Source organism: Panulirus ornatus, chromosome 33 (genome assembly GCF_036320965.1).
Source record: "Panulirus ornatus isolate Po-2019 chromosome 33, ASM3632096v1, whole genome shotgun sequence".
Lineage (NCBI taxonomy): Eukaryota > Metazoa > Arthropoda > Malacostraca > Decapoda > Palinuridae > Panulirus > Panulirus ornatus.
In genome coordinates this window covers 15,605,324-15,626,633 of record NC_092256.1, presented here as the reverse complement: position 1 = coordinate 15,626,633, position 21,310 = coordinate 15,605,324, and the positions used below count along the sequence as shown (strand labels likewise).

Sequence of the window (21,310 nt, the reverse complement as noted above, 5' to 3'; positions counted from 1 at the left end):
CTTTCTTTGACGCGGAAGAAAGGGTATTGAGCAGTGTGCTAAAGATAAAAAGATATCAGTTGTCACAACTCCAATGACAAAGTATCTCACTATACTACAAAATCCTCAAAGTCAGTTACCTCCTCATGAAGAACAGCTTATGACAACAGCCCCTTGAGGAACGCAAAGGTAATTCATATATGTCTTGATGCAGTAAAGTCCTAAAGAAAGGAGACAGTTCTAAGCCCCTCTAACTATAAGTCTATTGCCCTCACTTCTACTAGCTATAAAGCCTTCAAAGAAAATCTATTTAACTCCCACTTTCTCATACACAATGGACCGTATTCCCTTTCTTCCGACCACCAAGATGCCTTTTGCAGCACTTGGTTCACTGTTGATCTCTCTTACGAGACTTTATCCGTGGTGCTCATCTCTCAGGGATTTCGGTGAAACCTACGTAAAGGCCTTCTACGTCAAGGCATTCCATAGCGTTTGATACGTCTCCTACACCCTGTCAGGGTGGGAGGGAGGACATCATTCCTCTGGGCATTGAAGTGTGTGTGTGTGGAAGGAGACGCCTTTCTTTGTCTGCTGGCGCGACTTTGGGTATGTTTGAAGGTATAGCGGCCCCGACGGTGCTGTGAGAATGCGAGTTTGAGCCCCTGGATATAATAGAACGTGGGAGGGTAGATGTGTTGGAAATAAAATTGCTGAGGACGATATGTGGTATGAGAGGAGAGCGAAGAGGACTTGCTGAAATGGCATTTCAAAGCGCGAATTCACTACAGGATGGCAACAATGGCGGCGGAAAATGGCGGACGGCAACTCAGCTTTCCACCCTCCGACCAACGGTCGCGGGCCGGGACTAACGGCAGCATAACTGACTCAGTGTTAACCTTGCAGGAGAAGAGTCCGGATGTTACACATCGCTGTCTCCTGCCTCATTCCACGTGGCTATAGTAAACATTGATACCAGAACCTACAAATATTTACGTTTAAAGTGATAAAAACTATTATCAAAAGACGATCATAACAGTAGACAAGTTAGCGAGTGTTTTGCATGTGTGTGAGGAAGATAAAACTGAAAGTGTTCTGTTGTTTTGAACTGTGAGCCGTTGTGGTAATGGTCCGAGGAAGTCAAGTGTGACCAACTACAGACCGTAGTGGGTGGTGTGTCTGAGTGGGAGCGTATTACCCACAGGCACAGGGAGGGAGGCGGAGAGGCCAACGTGTCCCGGTGAAATCACGCGCCATCAAACATAATAGCGAGGCAAGAATCCTCATTGTCTTGATGTCTTTGTAAGCCAGAGGCCAGCAAACAACGCCTCCAAGGTAAGGCCGACTCAACGCTTGTTTTAGTGTCTTGGTGAACAAGTGGTAAGCAGTAAGACCCAACTCAATATTTGTCTTGGTAGTCTCGGATAGCTAATCGGACAGCCAACAGTTCCAAGCTAATTAGATTGTTTCACAACTTGCCTTGTTGTCCTAAGGGCATTTCTCATTCCACGGGAACTTTGTGTCTCTTGATTTTAGAGAACCAATCGGCACGTGTGGGTGTGTGTGTGTGTGTGTGTGTGTGTGTGTGTGTGTGTGTGTGTGTAATTATTTAGGAAAAAATAGACGGAGACAGGGTAACAAACAAAGGGAGATAGAAGTAATAGACAAGAAATAGAGGTTAGCCAACAGAAGCAGGGAGAGTAGATTAAATGAATCCACATAAAGCTGGTATTTCTCGGCAGGAACGGTACTAATGTATTCCCTCGCAAAAAAAAAAAAAAAAAATGTGATGCCATCATTTAAGCCATCATACCCGGGCTCAGTTATGACGTCTCTCAACTAGCTGGACTTCGTTCTAAGAGTGTTTACCTTATTATGTATGTGTAACATTCATGTTTACCCTCACAATGTCTCCGTAACACTGATGTTTCACACACAACGTTCCTGTAACAATGACTTTTCCCTCATGATGTTTATGTAACATGAATGTGTGCTTCATAATGTTTGTGCAACTGTTTCCCTCATAATGTTTGTGCAACTGTTTCCCTCAATGTTTGTGTAAGAATCCTTCCCTCATAAAGTTTGTCTCACATTCATGTATCCTTCAAAATTTTGATTAGCGCTGATTAATCTCTCATTTTTGTGTGGCACGAATAGCTCCCTCATAATTATTTTTTCATTAATGCATCACAGGTCCGGGGTTAAGTATTTTTATATTCCAAGAAACTTTTTTGTGCCGATATTCTTCAGTATCTGATGATGATGATGATGATGATGATGTGATGATGAGGCTTGTTATCATTCATAAGTTTTTACTAATTAAGTCTTAAGACAAATCATGCGTTTGGAACCATAATGGCTAAACAGCCGCCCACCAAGTGTCATTATATTGAAACTCCAAAATGTCAGCCACACACTTCTTTATGCGGTCATACGGAGTCTCACTCTTGTACGTTGACGAACACTCATTCTCCTGCCTTCTGGCTGGGTAGAGAAGAGTATGGAGGACATTCACGAACTTCGCTTTGACATCGGGCGGATAATTGATTGGTCATTCCTTAAACGTATGTGCTACTTTCATCTACTCGGAATGATATACTCCTATCACCTTCTCATCTTTTTTTTGGGGGGGGGATCTTTTTTCTATATTTTGGAGTTAGCCAAAGGTATTAGAAACACTCGCAAAACCTCTTTAGCTCCTTTGTAATTAGTCAAAGATGTCGGAAACTGTTTTATGACCTCTTTAACTCCTCTGCAAGGTGTACAGTACCTTAGAATTAGATGAGTTGGAAATAATCTGGTTTGCTTTCATTTCCGTCCCTGTGTTCGTATGGTAGTTAAGCTCTTTTTGTTTCGGTGCAAGAGTCACGTTCGTTGTCGCCTCCAGTGGTTGTCTGATGAGCACTGGTGTAGGGGAGAGGAGGTCAAGTGTCTCCCTGCTTCCCTCTTATAATTGCGACTGTGTGGGGGCTGAAGTTTCCCCTCCTTTCCTTCCTCCCATTCCCCATCCTCCTTCGTCTTTCCCTCCCATCCTCCTTCATCCTTACCATCCTCCCTCCCAACCCTCTTCCTTCTTTCCTTCCTTCACACTGACGACCCAATCCTGATTCTTAGCACCTCTCCCTTTCATGTGTCAACGTTCAGTACCTAGTCTCTCTCTCTCTCTCTCTCTCTCTCTCTCTCTCTCTCTCTCTCTCTCTCTCTCTCTCTCTCTCTCTCTCTCTCACGTAACCACTTTACCTGTCGATATTGACTGAGACAATCACGGTTGTTCCGCTTTCGAGGTTGAACCGAACGGCGTTTTGCTTCATTGTTCCGTACCTCTGTAGCCAAACATCATCGATGCCTTGTGTCATACTTTTAAATCCCGTTCCTCAGTAAGGGTCCTTCATATGGGTACCTCTGATCTCATGTGTACCATTCCACTCGAAGCCTCCGGCTCTCCACATATGAAGCATGTGTAAATATACAGCCTCTTATGTTCAGCTGAAGTGATGGCTTCGTTTTGTATGCGAAACAGGTTTGAATTGCATATTCGTCACAGCTGCACCAAGTCTTGTGTGATTCTGTTGTTGTCAGTGTCTTGTGTGCGATGCAGTTGTATATACACACACACACACACACACACAGACACATCTATCTATCTATCTATCTATCTATCTATATATATATATATATATATATATATATATATATATATATATATATATATATATATATAAACACTTCTCTTGGATCCTATCCTTGATAACGCCAAATCAGCACTACAAACGTCGTAGCAAAAACAGAACACTAGGGTTGCAAACATGAATACTTTTACATGAACGCTGTGTAGATTTCTTTGTATTAAGGTTGTACTGTAATCGATCTTGAGAAGGTCATCTACTAAGCTTGTAACAGTAATATTAATGATAATAATGATGATGATAATGATTATTATTATTTTTATCATTATTATTATCATTATTATTATTATCTATATTATTTGTACCTTCAGTAATGTATAACCCAAGGACCCCTTCTTCAGGGTTTCCTGCAGCCATCAAGCTGCGCTACAAACAGTAGCATGGAAAGCACGGACTCCTTTAGAGGTAAAAGTTGTTCGACGAGAATGTACTCCAGTGATACAACCTTCGCCGAGGGTGACTTTTCACTCGCAGCAACATCACAAGCAGGTAGTGTCTGGTAACGCCCAAAAGTCTCTGTGGTAGGAGGGGATATGGATATTCCTGAGTCAACAGGTGTTTTAGAAGCTGAGCAACCTCATTAAATCAGTCTACCAAGCCCTGACCGAGGGCAATTGAAAAACACTAACGAAGGGAGAGCTTCCTCCATTGCACATACGTTAATGAAGAACATTTATACTGAAAGCGAGACTTAATTCACACTAGTTAATACTTATAAACATTTTCTACTTAAAGGGACCATATAAACAATAAGTGATGGTGAAAGACATTATGCATTTAGTGAAGGAAAAGAAAGAGGGGAGCTGGGAAATGAAAAAATATAATGAGTTCGTGAATATCGGTGAAGATAGTCGACATTTAACTTCCTTGCGAAACAAACCAATGCTTTTATCCCTAATGAAACTGTGTCACTTGTGGGGAAAGTTTCGACTCATCGACACCACACAGTGCCGGTCGTTGGTCCAAGTAATTAAATCAAGGTTGATTTTCCAGAAATGCGGGTTGTCTTCAGATGCGTTTTCGATACGATAAAGTCGATAAGGAGAATATTCTTAAATGCACACTTTTAGAGTAGTGGAAAGTGTTTAAAAGGAGAGGATTATGTCCAATATTTTTCAAGATCAGATCGAGTTTGTATAATAATTTCGTATGCATTGCCATGGTTTTCTTTTTTTTTCGCTATTATTCAGTGGGAAAATTCGTGGGCTGAACGATCCGATATGTATACGTCGCCGAACATTAACGAGACATTACAATACTACTTCCAAAATGACGTTATTGTTCCGCATCTCGAGCAACGTAGACGAACCTAAATGTTCTCTCTCTCTCTCTCTCTCTCTCTCTCTCTCTCTCTCTCTCTCTCTCTCTCTCTCTCTCCATTTCCTACTTCTTCACCTTTTCCGTCTTTCTGCTTATTCCTTGTCTTTCTCTTTCCCCTCTTCCTTCCAAGACAGCCTTGAGTCTGTCCCCCTCCCAGAGCAGTTCCAGAGTATATGTTGACAGTGAGGGAACTGGAGCCACTCGGCCAATTTCCGCTGTCACCGGCTCCTCCCAGCCCTAAATGCATTCCCCGTACGCTGGGAGGACCTGAGAAGTTGTCTCAGGAGTTACGGCGGGAGGTGAGAGCTAAGACATGTTGCAGTAAAAGGATGGGCCGCTGGGAGTTCCTGTGGATATTGCTTTAAGAGGTGCATCAGTAACCAGGAGCTGAGCCTTGTCTCTCAGAGCCGAAATGGCTGGCTGGCTGGGAACTCCTGAGGACTCGTGTCAGGGGCTGAGAACAAGAGGGTTGCTAGCCCTCATTATTCTTTCAATCAATTCGTTGCACTTAAGGAAGTAACTCATCTTACTCAACGGGATGACTTAATGCTGTTTCCAGAGGGTGAGAACTCTTGTGGGGCGTTTTTCAAGAGCGTTACAGGAGTTGCCGCAGAAGCTAGGGTCGTTCAGTGGACATCTGACAAAGGCTTTGCTGACACATAGGGAAAAAAAGCATTTGCGTTGACGATGTTTGTAGGATCCAAATGGCCTGATGAAGCTCTCTTGTTTGTATTGTCTCTTTTTCTCCATTTCTTAATCATCTATATCACCATCTTCCCTCTTTCATTCTCTTCCCATCTTTTGTCCTGCCTCATTATTATTATTAGTCATCTTCCCTCCTTCATTTTCTCCACCATCATCATCTCCCTTGCCTAATTACACCCTATGTTCTGCCTTTCCCTACGCCTTCCCCATTTCCTGTTCTATTCCCTTCCCTATCCAAAAGTGGATTAAAGTGACTGAAATCTTCAGAACGATGACATTTGTGTAAGTAGCGGTTAGTGCTGCTGACCGTGACGCATTCACCAGAATAGGTTCGAATCCTAGTCGCGGTTGTCGGTCCACAGTCAGTCCAGCTGTTTATCCCCTCCCTTAGGGATAAACTATCAACATCACCACCGTCAGCAGCACTAGAAGCACGACCACTTCCATCATCACCAGCACAATGTCCTCCACCTTAGCTACCATTGTTTGAATCACAGCTCTTCTCCCACCACCCTCCTCCCCACCCACTACAAGCACCACGAGTATCCTGAATACGACCACCACAACCACCATCCTACCACCATTACAACAACCACCATCACTGTCTTCACCCTCGCCAACATCATTATCGTCATCATCATGCCTCCATTACCACTAAACCCCATCACCAAAGCACCACTTCCATCATTGCCTGAATCGGCAGTGCGACCATCATTACAGTCATCACCACCACAGCAACAACAGTCATCACCACCACCACCACCACCACCACTCAAGCCAGCTCAGCAGGAATAACAATCAAATTCCTGTAACTCCAACATTCCAACTGTGTGGCACAAATTGTCAATCAAATGTCCAATTGTTGCTGTCGGGTCGTACAGACTAAATAGTGCCCCCCCCTCCTGGTTCTTATTTTCTTTTTCACCGACACATTCTAAAGATGAAGGACAAGAATATTTTTGTTCCTGAATCTGTCTATGTTGTGATTACTCATCCGAGGCAATACCTGGTCTCACTGTATTTAGAGTAAATGTTTCTACGTGCACATACGAGGGGACTTTCCTCAAGAGAGAGAGAGAGAGAGAGGGGGAGGGGGGATGTTGGAAACCTTCCTATGCCCCCAATAATGTTAAAAGAAATTCCCTTCTTCCGCATTCACGTCTTTTCTGTTGTTGTTTTTTTCCTGACAGATTTAAATGACTTAGAAAATGCCTCCGTCAGGCTACTCCTCCCGTGGCAGCGTACACCAAACGTGGCAGGAAGAGTGTCATATCGGCAGTCGGGCAAAATCGTCCACAATGATTGTTATTCCCCGATCTTCTGCAAGTTAGGAGACACACCATTAATCTTGTCAGGAGGGGGACTACTCTTTTGTTCTGCTAAGCGATTATCGCTTTATATTAGAGAGCGTGTTAGGAAGTAATGCCCCGTTTCATGTACGCCTGACTTTGTCTATGCATATGTGTCGATTATATATCGCGCATACACACGCGCCGATACATCATCATACATATCAAAAATATATGAACACACTTGCCAAGAAGCGTACACATACTCAAGCACGTACACGTAGGCACATGTGCATACACAAAAATACAGACACAGTTTCCTGCGGTGATTAGCGTTGCTGACCATGATTCATGCACGGGCCCACCCGAGTTCAAACAAATCCTGTACACAGCAATCGGCTGAAGCCAATCCCAGCTATTAATCCTCGTCTCGAGGCCAGTCGATAAATGGGTATCTGGCTCAGGCTCGGGTGATTGCTTGTGTGTGTGTGTGTGTGTGTGTGTGTATGTATGTGTGTGTGTATGTGTGTGTGTGTGTGTGTGTATATATAGTACATTTGTATACATAGTTGAGACACGTGGCAGCACGAGTGTAAAACTTCTTCACTGCACATTAGAAATAAGTTATAACAGATAATTCCAAATAGGTAATTATAAAGAAAAGAACACATATATGCATCCACATGTAAACACATCCCCATAGACATGCTAACGCATACAGATGCATATTCAGACAGAAACATAGCCATTTACATGACACATATACATGCAATATTCAGGGAAGCAGAGCAGTGGACTCTCCCTGCAGCTCTGGTGATATAAGACTAGCCTTTACCATGACTGTATCTACCTCACACACACACACACACACACACACACACACACACACACACACACACCATACATAAGTTTATAAGGTTGTATGATAAAGTTCATAAGATGAGGCATCACGAGTATAGAGCCCCATGCCCATCCGGTACAAACAAGTAATTATACAATGAGGTGACCGAAATACATTACTTCTCTCTAATCCTATACATCACAGACGAACTTTCCCTCAGTTCCATGGGCGTGGCCCAGTTAGAATCTTCCCCGAGAACACATGAGCTGCTGACGATCTGCGAGACGTCATGGCCTGTAGGATCAATGATACGAATATCCACAGAAGGATTTCTGCTCCTTATCTGTGACTACCACAATACAAGAGCTCGTACGGAGTGGCCAGGTCTAGTATATCAAAGAAGTGGTTGCCTTAGGACGTATGACACATGGGAGAGAATAAGTCGAGCCAGGGAGATAGGTAAAGAAGACCAAGTTAGAGATAAAAGGAAACAAGATAATGAACTGAGAACTGGTCGTGTTTGAGATGCTGCGTGGGCGTGTGTGAGGTCCATAACTGGAACACACACACACACACACACACACACACACACACACACACACACAACAGAACCTTTAGCCTACCCTACGGGCCAGGTCAGTCCCCTCCCAACGACGCAGGGGACCAGTCCTCACCACCTCGACCCTCCCCAGTTCCCCAGGCTAGTCCTCCTACGAGATGTGGTCATTGGCTATCGCCCAGTGTTGTGAGAGATTATGTCACTCCTCCCCTGGCGGATGCTTTCTCCATTAACCTACTACCCTTGAGCACGCTTAGTAGGACACATTTACCTGGACGGTACGACCCTTGAGTACGACGATACGATATCTATAGCAAAACGGTACGACCTTTGGGGACGACGATAGGATATATATATATAGCACAACGGTACGACTCTTGGGTACGACGATACGATATCTATAGCAAAACGGTACGACCCTTGGGTTCGACGGTACGATATCTATAGCAAAACGGTACGACCCTTGGGTTTGACGATACGATATCTATAGCACAACGGTACGACCTTTGAGTGCGACAATACGACTTCTACAGCACACCGGTGTGACCTTGGGTGGAACGGCCTAGCCTTTCCCCTGACCCATAATGCTCAGAGCAAATGTCAAGCCATCATCACCCGAAGGTAATTTGCACCGTCGTGCTCTGGGGGTCGAACCTTAGTGCTCATGGCTCATTGTGCTTGAAAACCCCCCCAACCCATCTCATCACATATATCCATCACAAACATCAAAAAAGAAAAAAAAACGAAACTATCGAACAAGTCTTCCCTGATAGTTATCCTTCACGTCATCTTTATGATTTTGTAGAATAATCAGACTAACTTTAGGGACACATCTGTATGAAGAAATAACCCATTACTGGAATTAGTAAAGTGGCTCTAATGCACGTAAGAAAGGGGAAGGAGGAGATGGTGCTGTTGTAAGCGCGTGACACTGTGAGTGGTCCAGAGCACTAGGGAAGGGAAAATCATGAGAGTTTGGGGAAATTAGCTAAGTGCTCTCGCCTCACTTCCGATAGTTACGCTGAAAACACCCCGAACATACGGTTCTATTTGGTCATGAACGAGCCGAGCCAAACATACTTTCGAGAGCTTTGGACGATTTGCATACAGGTTTCCCTCTCTCTCGAAGGCCGTGCACGAGAGCAGGTCCGACCGCGCTACATTCTGATGTTAATCCTGGAATTGGCAAGTTTGGCTTTTCGCCTGAATACAGAAACGTCATCCTGTCGGCTGAATCGAATCAATAGTCCAGCACCTCATTTATCAGAATTAGAATTATGATAATAGTTTTAGTCTAATATGGTGTCACACGAGGTTTGGAATACAGACGTGCACACACCACATAAAACAGACGTGGATGCATATATCAGCCATAAAGATAAAACAAGGGCTTCAAATACCCTATATATCTTGACTAGTGGTAGCACAGCTTGAACCTCGCATTGACTTAAGACCCGAAGACTTCCAGTGTCTCGCATGAATTTTCCTCCGCAACTCTTCGTTTTCACTCCCTCGGGATGTGGCGGGGACACTGTCTTCGTGGAACGCTTCACCAGTCTCGTATATCTCGGCTGACAGCGTCCGTGAACACCTTGGTCTTGGGATGGTGGTAGTGGCCCGCGGTTTTGGTGAGTCACGGAATTTCCTGTTTCGATGAGGAGTCGAGCTACGTAAATCACAGGGTGTTGGTGGGTTATGAGACTTGAACCCGCTCCCGAACCGGATCGTACCCTACAATCCTGTTCTTATTAACTTGAGGCTTGAAACTGCTCCGGAACTGGTTCGAAACCTACAAGCCGATTCTGAAGTTTGAGACCCTAAGCCACCTCATACATGTTACATATAACAACCTTGTCATCCTTGTCTCGTTTGTTCTGAACCATCTTTGTCCTAGACATTGTTGAGCCGCGAACAATACACACTTCTTACTCTTTAACACAATCTCTCATTCATTATAAAACTCTGATGTAATGATAGAGTATTGAAACTAAACCGCCCATAGTTCTAATGCCATCTGGTGTTGAAAGAAATGAGTAATCGTAAAAATAGTTGTCACTCATGAGCTTATGTTTTAATATAATGGCATGGCGATTTATCTGGTAGTCTTATATCGTTACACTTTTTAGCTTTGCGTCAGTAGGTGAATGCCAAGACTATCGATACATTATGAACTTAGTTAAACAAAATTTTCCGGCATTTTCCATATTCATTGAATACTGAACACGGGAGAAAATATAGATTTACATACCCATATAGATTCGTTGTTCTCATTCCGGACCTTTAGAATATATTGAAGAAAAGTAGAGGGCGGCAGAGTGCATTAAGATATCAAAAGTACGATTTGCCATTGGTTCTGTCCTGTTAATTTCCACGGAGGCTTATTTCACAATTTTTTTTTTTTTATCTTTTTTTCCTGCCTGCTGTTTCTGTCAGAGGGTGTGGAGGGTGGAGAGAGAGGCTTTTTACTGTTCTATCCTTACCTCATCCACTTAGAATAGAAACAGATATATATCAATTTAAGTCTAAAACAAATAATCTAGAACATGGGCCAACTGACCCTTGCTGTTTTCTCTCTCATGAAAGTGAAAGTAAGTCATAGGGTGTGTAAGGGGGCGAAGGTTCTAGAAGCATTGTAGAATGTGTGGAGAAGAGATCGTTAAATAGGATGGCGAAAATGAGTATGTTAAGTATATATTCTTCCTAGCGACGTTCAATGGATGCGTGACACGGTCTGTATATGAGGATGTTCGGAGGGAGATGGATATGTTGGAGAGAAAATGTTTCAGGACAATGTGTGGTGTGAGGTGTTTCCATCAAGTAAGTGATAAAAGGATGAGAGAGATGTGTGGTGATTGGAAGAGTATGGTTGAGAGAACTGAGGAGGTTGTGCTGACATGGTTCGGACATATGGTGTGAGTGCAAGAGATTACACGACCAGTGAAAAGTCATCTTTTGGGAGACTCCAGAGCAGTCCACATATCCCTGCCGTTTGAGGTTGCGTATCCGTGAGTCGCCGGGGCCTTTAGAAATTGCCAAGGGGCCATTAAGGAGGATCGGTGACAGACACTTCGTCTGTGTGACTTATCGGTGCTGGTTCCTTCGTACACAAAGTACGGTATTCATGATGAATGGCATCACAAGGGAGAACTTGCTTGTTGAACCGAGCCTGCCGTCGTAATGTCTGTCATACTTATGAACCTAACTGTGGTTCGCTTGTAATCCCTTTATAGTACATAAATTGTCCACAGTATGGTGCAGTGGCGCTGCCATCTGGAACTGATTAGTGGCCCACTTGTAGATCATATGCGGCTCACATATGACCCACTTCTAGCCCTTTTGCAGTACACATGGATAAGAAATATAGTCTACTTCTGCTTCGTCTGTAGTCTACTTGTGGCACACCCACAACTCACTTCTGGTCCATGAATTGTCCACTCGTGGTCCGCCACCAATGATTTACCCGTTCATAGTCAGTTCATATCCCATCACTGGTCCATTTAACTCCCATTGGTAGTGAGCCAATGTTTATTTAAGGTTAGTCTTTGAAACATTTGTATATGACCCACGTACACTTCATCATTTGTCCATTATTGGACCAGTAGCGAACATTTAGTCCACTACTGGACTGGCAGCACCACCTAGCGGCTATAAACGATCATACAGTCAAGCGTCGGCTTCGCCGGGTTCCATTACCAGATCGTCTAACATTACCAAATTGATCCGATCTAATTCCCTTCCATACACCCTCCCCTGAGTTCCTTTTTCATTGCCCCTGAAATCACCCCTCTCTAATTCTTTAATTATTTTCCAGCCATCGCTATTCTCATAAAAAAGAAGAAATGAATCATCCCTTTCCTGGAAATTATTTATTGGGGGCAACAGAGAATGATCCAGGATAAAGGGGTAAATCCCGTGCTCGAGGCTCGTTTTCTGTTGGATTTATTCTTTCTTTCACAAGGGGAAACCCGTGCAGGTTTGCGAGTGACCTCTTTGTTCTGTTACCCGGAAAATAATAAGAGTCTGAAGCTTTTATGGTGCCAGGTGTTGCGCGTAGCTCGGTTTTATTCTGCGTTTCAGATAGATAAGTTTTATTCTAAATCGTATACTGTGAGTGTTGAAAAATGTTAAGCACTGGTACTCTGAGTTGTGCTTTCCCTTGTTGCTACGCAGCATTTCCGATTCTCTGTTGGTTTGTAGGCTTCATGTATCGCTTGTCTGCGGCTATGTTCGACGCCACGTGAGAGATATCTATACCTTCATGCCTGTTTCTACCCTGACCCTGGATAAGTGAGAGAGAGGGAGAGAGGAAGGGATAGGGACAAGGAGAACAAGAGGAAGAGGAGAAGTGCAGATAGAAAAAAGGAAGATAACATTGATAGATGGTTTCCATAGATTCACTCTGACAAATTCCTTAAAACCAACCATATTTCAGACAGCAATAGATGAATCCATCTTCCCAAAATACTGCAGTAATAGGCGCCATCCAACGTAGCTTGTCAATATACCGTATGGGCGACACAGGCTGGGCGGCCACATCCCTGGCATACACAACGAGAGAATAACAGAAGAGGGTCGACCGACCCACAGACCCTTCAGGCCAGTTATGAGAGACAACATATGGAGGGAGATATGGCTGCCACACTGTAAACACCCCGCGTCTCCCGTCTCCTCACCACCTACCTCAGACAGGTTATGAGAGACGGCATAACGACCCTTGAAGTTGTGGGTGGCGTGGCAACACACCTTCTCAACCCCATGACTCATTTTTCTGCGTTTGGTAAAATGGTCATGGTGACTTCATCCATCGGGGTCAGGTACGATAAGGTGAGCGGGGGGTCCTGTGTCCCGTAGGTGACTGATAATATCAGCAGTTTCTCCCAGGCACGTAGAGACAGGGTCTTCCCTCCCTCACAATAGGATACCTGTCTCTTACCTTTGACTACGGTATGTTTGTTTCCCCCTCTCATTACAGAATGCTCCTCCCTCTCACTATACAGCACATGTCCCTTCCTAAGTGCATAACGTATAAAACTTCCAGTATATCTGCCATTCCCTCACGTGCTTAATCAGAGTGTGGCAGTATATCCAGCCCCACTTGATCTTAAGCCCTTTTATGATTAATGAACTGATGACTATTATGACCTCCCAGTTCTGTAATCTCTGTTATGCTTCAGCTGTGTACTCTAAGCAGAATGGCTGCCCAGATTTAGTAAACAGTTTTTTAATCTCTTTATTTGTATATTCATGACACACACACACAATTATGACCCTTGGATCTAATGTCACCAAGGGTCTTACTGTAGAAGCAGAGGGGCGTGTCAGAGTATAAGGGCCACAAGCCACAATCCTGTTGGCCTGGGTAGAAGACGCTGCCAAACCATGTTACCTCTATATGGGCGTAAGTGTTTTCTCTTTATGGATCTTCCTATGCAATTTAATCTCTTATGGCCAATGTCTAGGTAGGATTACCGTCATTAAAGTAATTATCCAATTTTAATTCATCGTTCCATAATTTATCCGTTTTTTCCTATTTCTTTATTTTCTTCCTTTCTTGTTTCTCTCTCTCTCACACAAATCCCCCCTACCTCCTCACCCTCCTACCCCATTCTCCTCACCCTCTTCCTCCTCTTCCCATCTTCCTCACTCCACCGTATTGAACATAATGCAGTAAAATTCTCCATAAAACCTCGCTCAACTTGGGATAATGTGGGTGATGTACATTTTATGGAGTTAATTCGACGATTTCTCAAGACTTGCGAAATGCTTTGAGAAATATCGAGTATACTTCATTTCTGAGACTCAATGAAAGGTGTCGTAAAGTGTAGCGTTGGAAGGTAGTGTAAGGCAAGGAGGTGTAGTAAGGATGGAAGGATGTGAGGCAGGTGTAGTGAGAAGATGGTATATGGAAATAGGTGTAGTGAGGAGAGGATGGTGTATGGCGATAGGTGTAGTGAGGTGAGGATGGTGTATGGTAGAGAGGTGTAGGCAGGTGTAGTGTGGAGAGGAAGGTGATTGTCAGGGAGGTGTAGACAGTTGTACTGTGGAGAGGAAGGTGTAGGCAGGTGTAGTGTGGAGATGGAGGTGTAATTAGGAGGAGGAACCTTTGGTAAAGTGTGGTGTTAGAGAGGGTGTGGCGGATGGCAACAATGGACTATCTAGATTACCATAATCGTAAACAACAACAAGATTTTATGTTTGTAGAGCAGCGGCCGGTGTGTTGTTTATCTCTCCCCGTGGAGGAGAGAGAGAGAGAGAGAGAGAGAGAGAGAGAGAGAGAGAGAGAGAGAGAGAGAGAGAGAGAGAGAGAGAGAGAGACCCTAAGTTGGGAGAGCTTCTAACAGCATCTCTCTTCGAAATTCAGAGCTGCACAGATGAAATGGTTGTTGCTGATGAGGTGAAGTAGGGCCAGGAAAGAGATTGGTTCTGGGGGAAGGAGAGCTGGTGGGGTGCTAGGGTGTTGGCAATGGACCCTGATGGGAAACAGGAGGTGGGAATATGAAGGAAATGAGGCGATCTGGACACGCACAGATTATTAGCTGAGTTATTTAACGTCGGGATTTACATTTAATCCGATTTGTGTGGGAGGAATAGTGTCAGGGGGATGAATATTTATGGGGCGGATAACGTAGGGGAGACAGTCCAGAGGATGGTGGTGATGTTGATGGCTGCAGATGCAACGGCAAGTGCTGGTAGGGAATATCGTAGATAAGTTGATGGAGTCGAATAAAGCTAAGGACTTAGGTAAGTAGATACAGGACAGGTTAAGAATATTGCCAGGCTTGGATGAGTTGATAGGAAAGGTAAGGATGAGTTACTTGGACTTGGGTAAGTCAGTGTTTGAGAAGTGTAAAGTGTGAATAGGAAGATGTTGGTAGACTGAGGACTGGGATGGGTGAAGGTGAACTGAGGACAAATGCAAGGAGGAGGGGAAGGGCAGAAGATTGAATACGAGGGTTGGAAGGCAGGGACTATGTAAAAGGAATGACAAGACGGGAGTATGAGACAAAAATAGAGGAAAAGAAGGGAGCACAGAAAGCAATGATGGGATGGTAGAGGGGTAGAGGTGTTTTTAATGGGACCAGGGTTCGAGAGTGATATGGCTATCATGAAGTAAGAGGCGAGAGAAAAGAAGATTGACAAGAAAGAATCAGAAAGATATGAACGTGAGAGAAAGTTTAGGGGGCGTGATACTAAATGATGAAGGACGATAGATGGTGGACAGAGAGAGAGAGAGAGAGAGAGAGAGAGAGAGAGAGAGAGAGAGAGAGAGAGAGAGAGAGAGAGAGAGAGAGAGAGAGAGAGGTGGCTGATGGAACACGTAGATTAACACATTCCTGTCACCCTTTTTCAGGTAGGGCCACATCTCCCCCATCTAGTCTGACCGACCATGCCACAACCTCCCCACTCTCATGTAATCACCCCATCCTTTAAACCCAAGTTCTCCCCTTGGAAAATATTGGAAACATGTCATTAAATCGTTCGTTTGCTCACATGCGTCGGAATTTACAGAAGGACCTGACACTGATTTTCAGAAACCCTCTTTTGTTAAATATCACATCATATTATGTCGTATCTATTTGAATAATTCTATTTCTGGAGCTTCTTTTCTATCTATATAATTTTACCTCATCTCATTTTGCCCCCTACCTTATGTCATTGTGTCACTTCTTTCTCTCCTGTTTTTCTTTGCATATTCGTTCTATCACATTTTTATTTATTCAGTTGTTTCCCTTTTTATTCTTTTTCTCACAATTCGACTTCCTTTACTATCTCACTCAACCTATTTTATTCCTTCCTCTTTTTCCCTGCATAATCTCTACCTCTCACTCTTCCTCACCATTCACTCTGATTATCTCGCCTCTCCCTGAGTGTCTCTCCCACTCCTACTGCTTCTCCCGCACACTCTCCCACGACGCCGGCAGACTCTCATCAACATCACAGACTACCAGCAAGCTACTGAAGAGCACACGGGATGATGAGTCTTGCCCTCCTCATTTCCTGGTGTTCCCCCTCATAATTATGTGTTCTCTTTCCTACCACCTCCTCCTCCCGTTATTTCCTGTCCCTTCCACCCCTGACACTCCGCTAAGCTCCCCCGACCTTTTTCCAGGCACGGTTCAACCTCCTATAAGCTCATCTAAGCTCTTCACGTCTCCTCCAAGATTTCTCATTCTTCTCGAACCTCTTTCAGGATACCTCTAGTTCCTCCAACATCCTGCAAATTCCTGCAAGCTCCCCTAAGCTCACAAGAGTTCCTCAAAGCTTCTCCAACCTCTTAAAAGTTTCTTTAAGTTCCTCCAAACTCCTCATAATTCTTCGAAGCTTTTCCAACCCCCTTTGGTCTCCTATGGTGTCTTTTTAACCTCTCCCAAGATTCCATAAGCTCTTCCATGGTCTTTCGACCTCCTTCAAGCCTCTCCAACTTCCTCCCAACCTCCCCCACGCCCCTCACTCCACCACCCAATCAGTCGCGCCATCAAAACAACATAACATGAGGCAAAGACCTTTAGCCCTGATGGAAGGACGGCCACCCTCACATTCACCTTCTCACTCTCCCTCATTCTCTTTCCCTCCTCTCTCTCTCTCTCTCTCTCTCTCTCTCTCTCTCTCTCTCTCTCTCTCTCTCTCTCTCTCTCTCACACACACACACACACACACACACACACACACACACACACGCTCTTCCTGCCTCCATTATCATCCTTCTCTCTCTCTCTCTCTCTCTCTCTCTCTCTCTCTCTCTCTCTCTCTCTCTCTCTCTCAAACACCGCCCCAGACCAAAGTTAAGCCACTGCAGTGACGTTTGACCCTAATGGAATCTGGACGCTTGTCCTTAAGTGGGTGAAATTAACTGGTTAATTGCAATAAACACCGAGGCAAATTGGGAATAAAAATAGGTAGCTGTCATTAACTGTGGATCAGAATAAGGAAAAAATTTTCCTCAGGTTTCTTTCAAGAAAGAAGAATAAAGATCACGTTCTTTGCGGTTTCTGTCTAGAAAAAGAATATAGGTCAAGTTCTATTTTTCTGGGATCTGTCAAAAAAGGAGAATAATGAACAAGATTTTTTCTGGGGTCTGTCAAAAAAGGAGAATAATGAACAAGATTTTTTTTTTCGATTATCACGAAAAAAGGATAAGGACTAAACTAGATCAAGTCTCAGTCAAAGAGGAGATAAAAGGGCAAGTTTCTTCAGGTTTCTAATTCTTAGGGGAGAATAATGAACAAGTTCTTGTAGATTTCTGTCGTGAATGAAGAACAGAGTTGATTACTATGCTCTATAAGGGTACAGGGAGAGAACATCTTGACATTTCCAGAGTGTTTGGTGTAGCCTGAAGCCTCGACGTTACGTGTATATGCTTAAACTGGTTCATTAACGGGTCAGTGACACTGTGTGATTAAATCTTATCTTTTAGAATCTGTTTCCCAAGTCTTGTTCATCGTGAGTTGTGTAAAGCTGAGTAGAAAAAAAAACTCTCCTCTCTCTCTCTCTCTCTCTCTCTCTCTCTCTCTCTCTCTCTCTCTCTCTCTCTCTCTCTCTCTCTCTCTCTCTCTCTCTCGTTTGGGGAAAAAATTTAAAAAAAACCCCCTTTTTTTTTTTTTTCCCCCCCTTCCCCCCCCTTCTTTTTCCCCTTCCTTTTTAACCCCTTTTTTTTCCCCCCAATTTTTTAATTTTTTTTTTAAATTTTTTTAAAAAAAAAAAAATTTTTTTTTTAAAAATTTTTAAAAAAAAAAAAAAAAAAAAAAAAAAGGGGGGGGGGGAAAAAAGGGGGGGGGGGGGGGGGAGGGGGGGGGGGGGGGGAAAAAAAAGGGGGGGAAAGGGGGAGGGGGGGGGGGGGGGGAAAAAAAAGAGAGAGGGGGGGGGGGGGGGGAAAAAAAAAAAAAAAAAAAAAAAAGGGGGGGGGGAAAAAAAGGGGGGAAAAAAAAAGGGGGGGGGGGAAAAAAAAAAAAAAAAAAAAAAAAAAAAAAAAAAAAAAAAAAAAAAAAAAAGGGGGAAAAGGGGAAAAAAAAGGGGGAAAAGGGGGAAAGGGGGGGAAAAAAAGGGGGAAAAAAAAAAAGGGGGGGGGGGGGAAAAAAAAAAAAAAGGGGAAGAAAAAAAAAAGGGGGGGGGGTTTTAATTTTGGGGGGGAAATTTTCCCCCCTTTTTTTAAAAATTTTTTAAACCAAATTTTTTTTTTTTCCCCCCAAAAAATTTTTTTTTTTTTAAAAATTTTTAAAAAAAAAAAATTTTTTTAAATTTTTTTTTTTTTTTTTGGGGGGGGGGGGGGGGGGAAAAAAGGGGAAAAAAAAAGGGGGGAAAAAAAAAGGGAAAAAAAAAAAGGGAAAAAAAGGGGGGGAAAGGGGAGGGGGGGAAAAAAAAAAAAAAAAAGGGGGGGGAAAAAAGAAAAAAAAGGGGGGAGGGGGGGGGGGGGAAAATTCCCCTTTTTTTTTAAAACCCCCCCCGGGGGGGGTTTTTTTTTTTTAAAAAAAAATTTTTTTTCCCTTTTTTGTTTTTGAAAAAAAAAATTTTTATTTTTTTTAAAAAAATTTTTTAAATTTTTTTTTTTAAAATTTTTAAAAAAAATTTTTTTTTTTTTTTTTTTTTTTTTAAAAATTTTTAAATTTTATTTTATAAAAATTTTTTTTAAAAAATTTTTTTTTTTTTTTTTTAAAAATAAAAATTTTTTTTAAAAAAAATTTTTATTTAAAATTTAAATTAAATTATATAAAAATTTATTTTTTTTTTTAAAAAATTTTTTTAAATTTTTTTTTAAAATTATATTTTTAAAAAATTTTTAAAAAAAAATTTTTTTTTTTTTATATATTTTTTAAAAAAAAAAAATTTTTATAAAAAAAAAAATTTTTTTTTATATATAAAAAAATTTTTTTTTTTTAAAAAAATTTTTTTAAAAATTTTTTTTAAAATTTTTGGTTTTTTTGGTTTCTGGGAAAAAAAAAAAAGGGGTTTTTTTAAAAAAAAATTTTTTTTAAATTTTTAAAAAAAATTTTTTTTTTTTTTTTTGGGGGGAAATTTTTTGACCCTACATCTTTAATGAGTAGGGCACAAAATGTGGCTCATCTACTGAGAGCTGTGCATAACGTATTACAGTTATTGTATGTTGAAAACCCAAAACCCCCCCAACCCCCCCCACGATTTTAAATAAAAATACCCCCGTGTCCCTTTTTGGGTTAGCTTCAGGGGGAACGGGTTTATGCAGCCGCAAACCGATGGCTTCCAGTCACTTCTACCCTCAATCCGTGACGCATCCCATGACGCAGGCATTCTTCAACACACACCCACCCACACACACCCACACACGCACAAACACACACACACATATACACACACACCACTCCCAAAACACCCCACGCCCCTTTTTCTCTCTTCTCTCTCTCTTTTCTCCTCTCTCTTCTCTCTCTCTCTCTCTCTCTCTCTCTCTCTCACTGAGAAGCGTGTGGGTGGTACGCCTCGCTCTCTATCTTCCCACCTCAATCGACAGAGGTGTGAGTGCGGATGGACGGACATACGCAGAAACTCCGAACGTTGGTGAACGTGAGGAGGAGCAGGAGGGAGAACGTAAGGCTGGTCTGAAGGTCAGGAGGTGAACGTAAAGTCGGCACAGCTGAGAACGGAGGTAGAACACGATCTCAGTGACGTGGTGTGACTAGTGAAAGTGTAATTTGAAGCTTGTTAAGAGTACGTATCCTTATGGCTCATACCCAGCCGTGTTGGTAGATAGTATGGGAGACATTCCATGACTAGAACACGAACTTTCACTGCACCCATCCCCTAAATAAGATGGACGAAGCCCATGCATTATGTATATCTTATGCACAAGACTTCATTCAAGAGGGAATCTAAACAACGTTCACGCCGTAGACTGGGAGAAGATACAATGTTGTGTGTATTTAGACGAAAGCATTCCAGGAAGCATTCCAGGAAGCATTCCAGGAAACATTTGACGGCCTTTGTTCATAGTCTTCCCGTTATCTGCTGTGAACTGGACGGATCCAGACCACACCCCCAACTCTGTCGCAGCTTCGTCATCAAGACGCATCTTTCCTACTCTCCTTTTGTTTTCTGAGTCTTGCTTCTTCAGGTTGTTTCTCTTCCTTTAGCCTTCGTTACCCTCTTGCTACTGTCAATCTAGATCAACTCGAACGTCATCGTCTCAGTTTGTCTGCCTTTCTAAATGTATTTCTTTCCTCCATTAATACATTTGTTTCGATCTTCTCCTCCCACGTTCCACTGCTTATTCTCCAACCATTTCCTCCAGGCAACACGTCTTTGGGACCCCACACTCCTCCTTCACTACCTACAACCTACTCCACCCTCCCATTAATGTCTGTGGCCTCTAACTTTCCCCCACTGCCCAGGTGACGTCACATACCATTGTTACCAGCCTGGGGGTACGGGCGTAGAATAATAGCACATGTATCAGCGTTTCTGGGAATACATGGAAGCATATATGTATATAGATATCCATGAATATACACATACATGAAACATGGTAAAATACAAGCATCGAAACATAAGTCATGTATGGATATCAGTGTAAGTGTTTACATTCATATATATGACTCGTCACACCTCCTTTGTTTACAGTCCTTAAACGTTTAAGTATTCCACGCCCACAACCCAAGCCCTTGACCTTCCACGCCCATAACATTCGCCCCTTCCCTTCCACGTTTACAGCCTGTGCCCTTTCCCTTTCTCGCCCACAACCCAAGTACCCTCTCTACCATACCTACAATGATATCTTATTACACCACAAACCCCAGCTGATGTTCTGTACTGCCACAGCCATCACCTACATTACCATACCCAAACATCACACTCCCCACGAACACCTAAAGCTTCCTCCCATATCAATGGGAGGGGCAGCCTCCACACAACCCCTCCCACAGCTCCCTTCCCACTAAGGTGAGGGCCAGAGGCTTGAGTTCTGGCACTA

At 43.0% G+C, this 21,310-nt stretch overlaps 1 protein-coding gene across 4 annotated transcripts in view; it reads left to right on the top strand.

The window, feature by feature from the left end:
• The first annotated feature begins 872 nt into the window (after positions 1–872).
• LOC139759488 (uncharacterized) overlaps positions 873–21,310 on the top strand; it is a 71,682-nt gene continuing 51,244 nt past the window's right edge. For all 4 annotated transcript variants that reach the window (XR_011715070.1, XR_011715071.1, XR_011715073.1 and 1 more), the window contains exon 1: positions 873–1,311. The gene's annotated coding sequence lies outside the window, so the exon portion shown is untranslated. The remainder of the gene's footprint in view (positions 1,312–21,310) is intronic.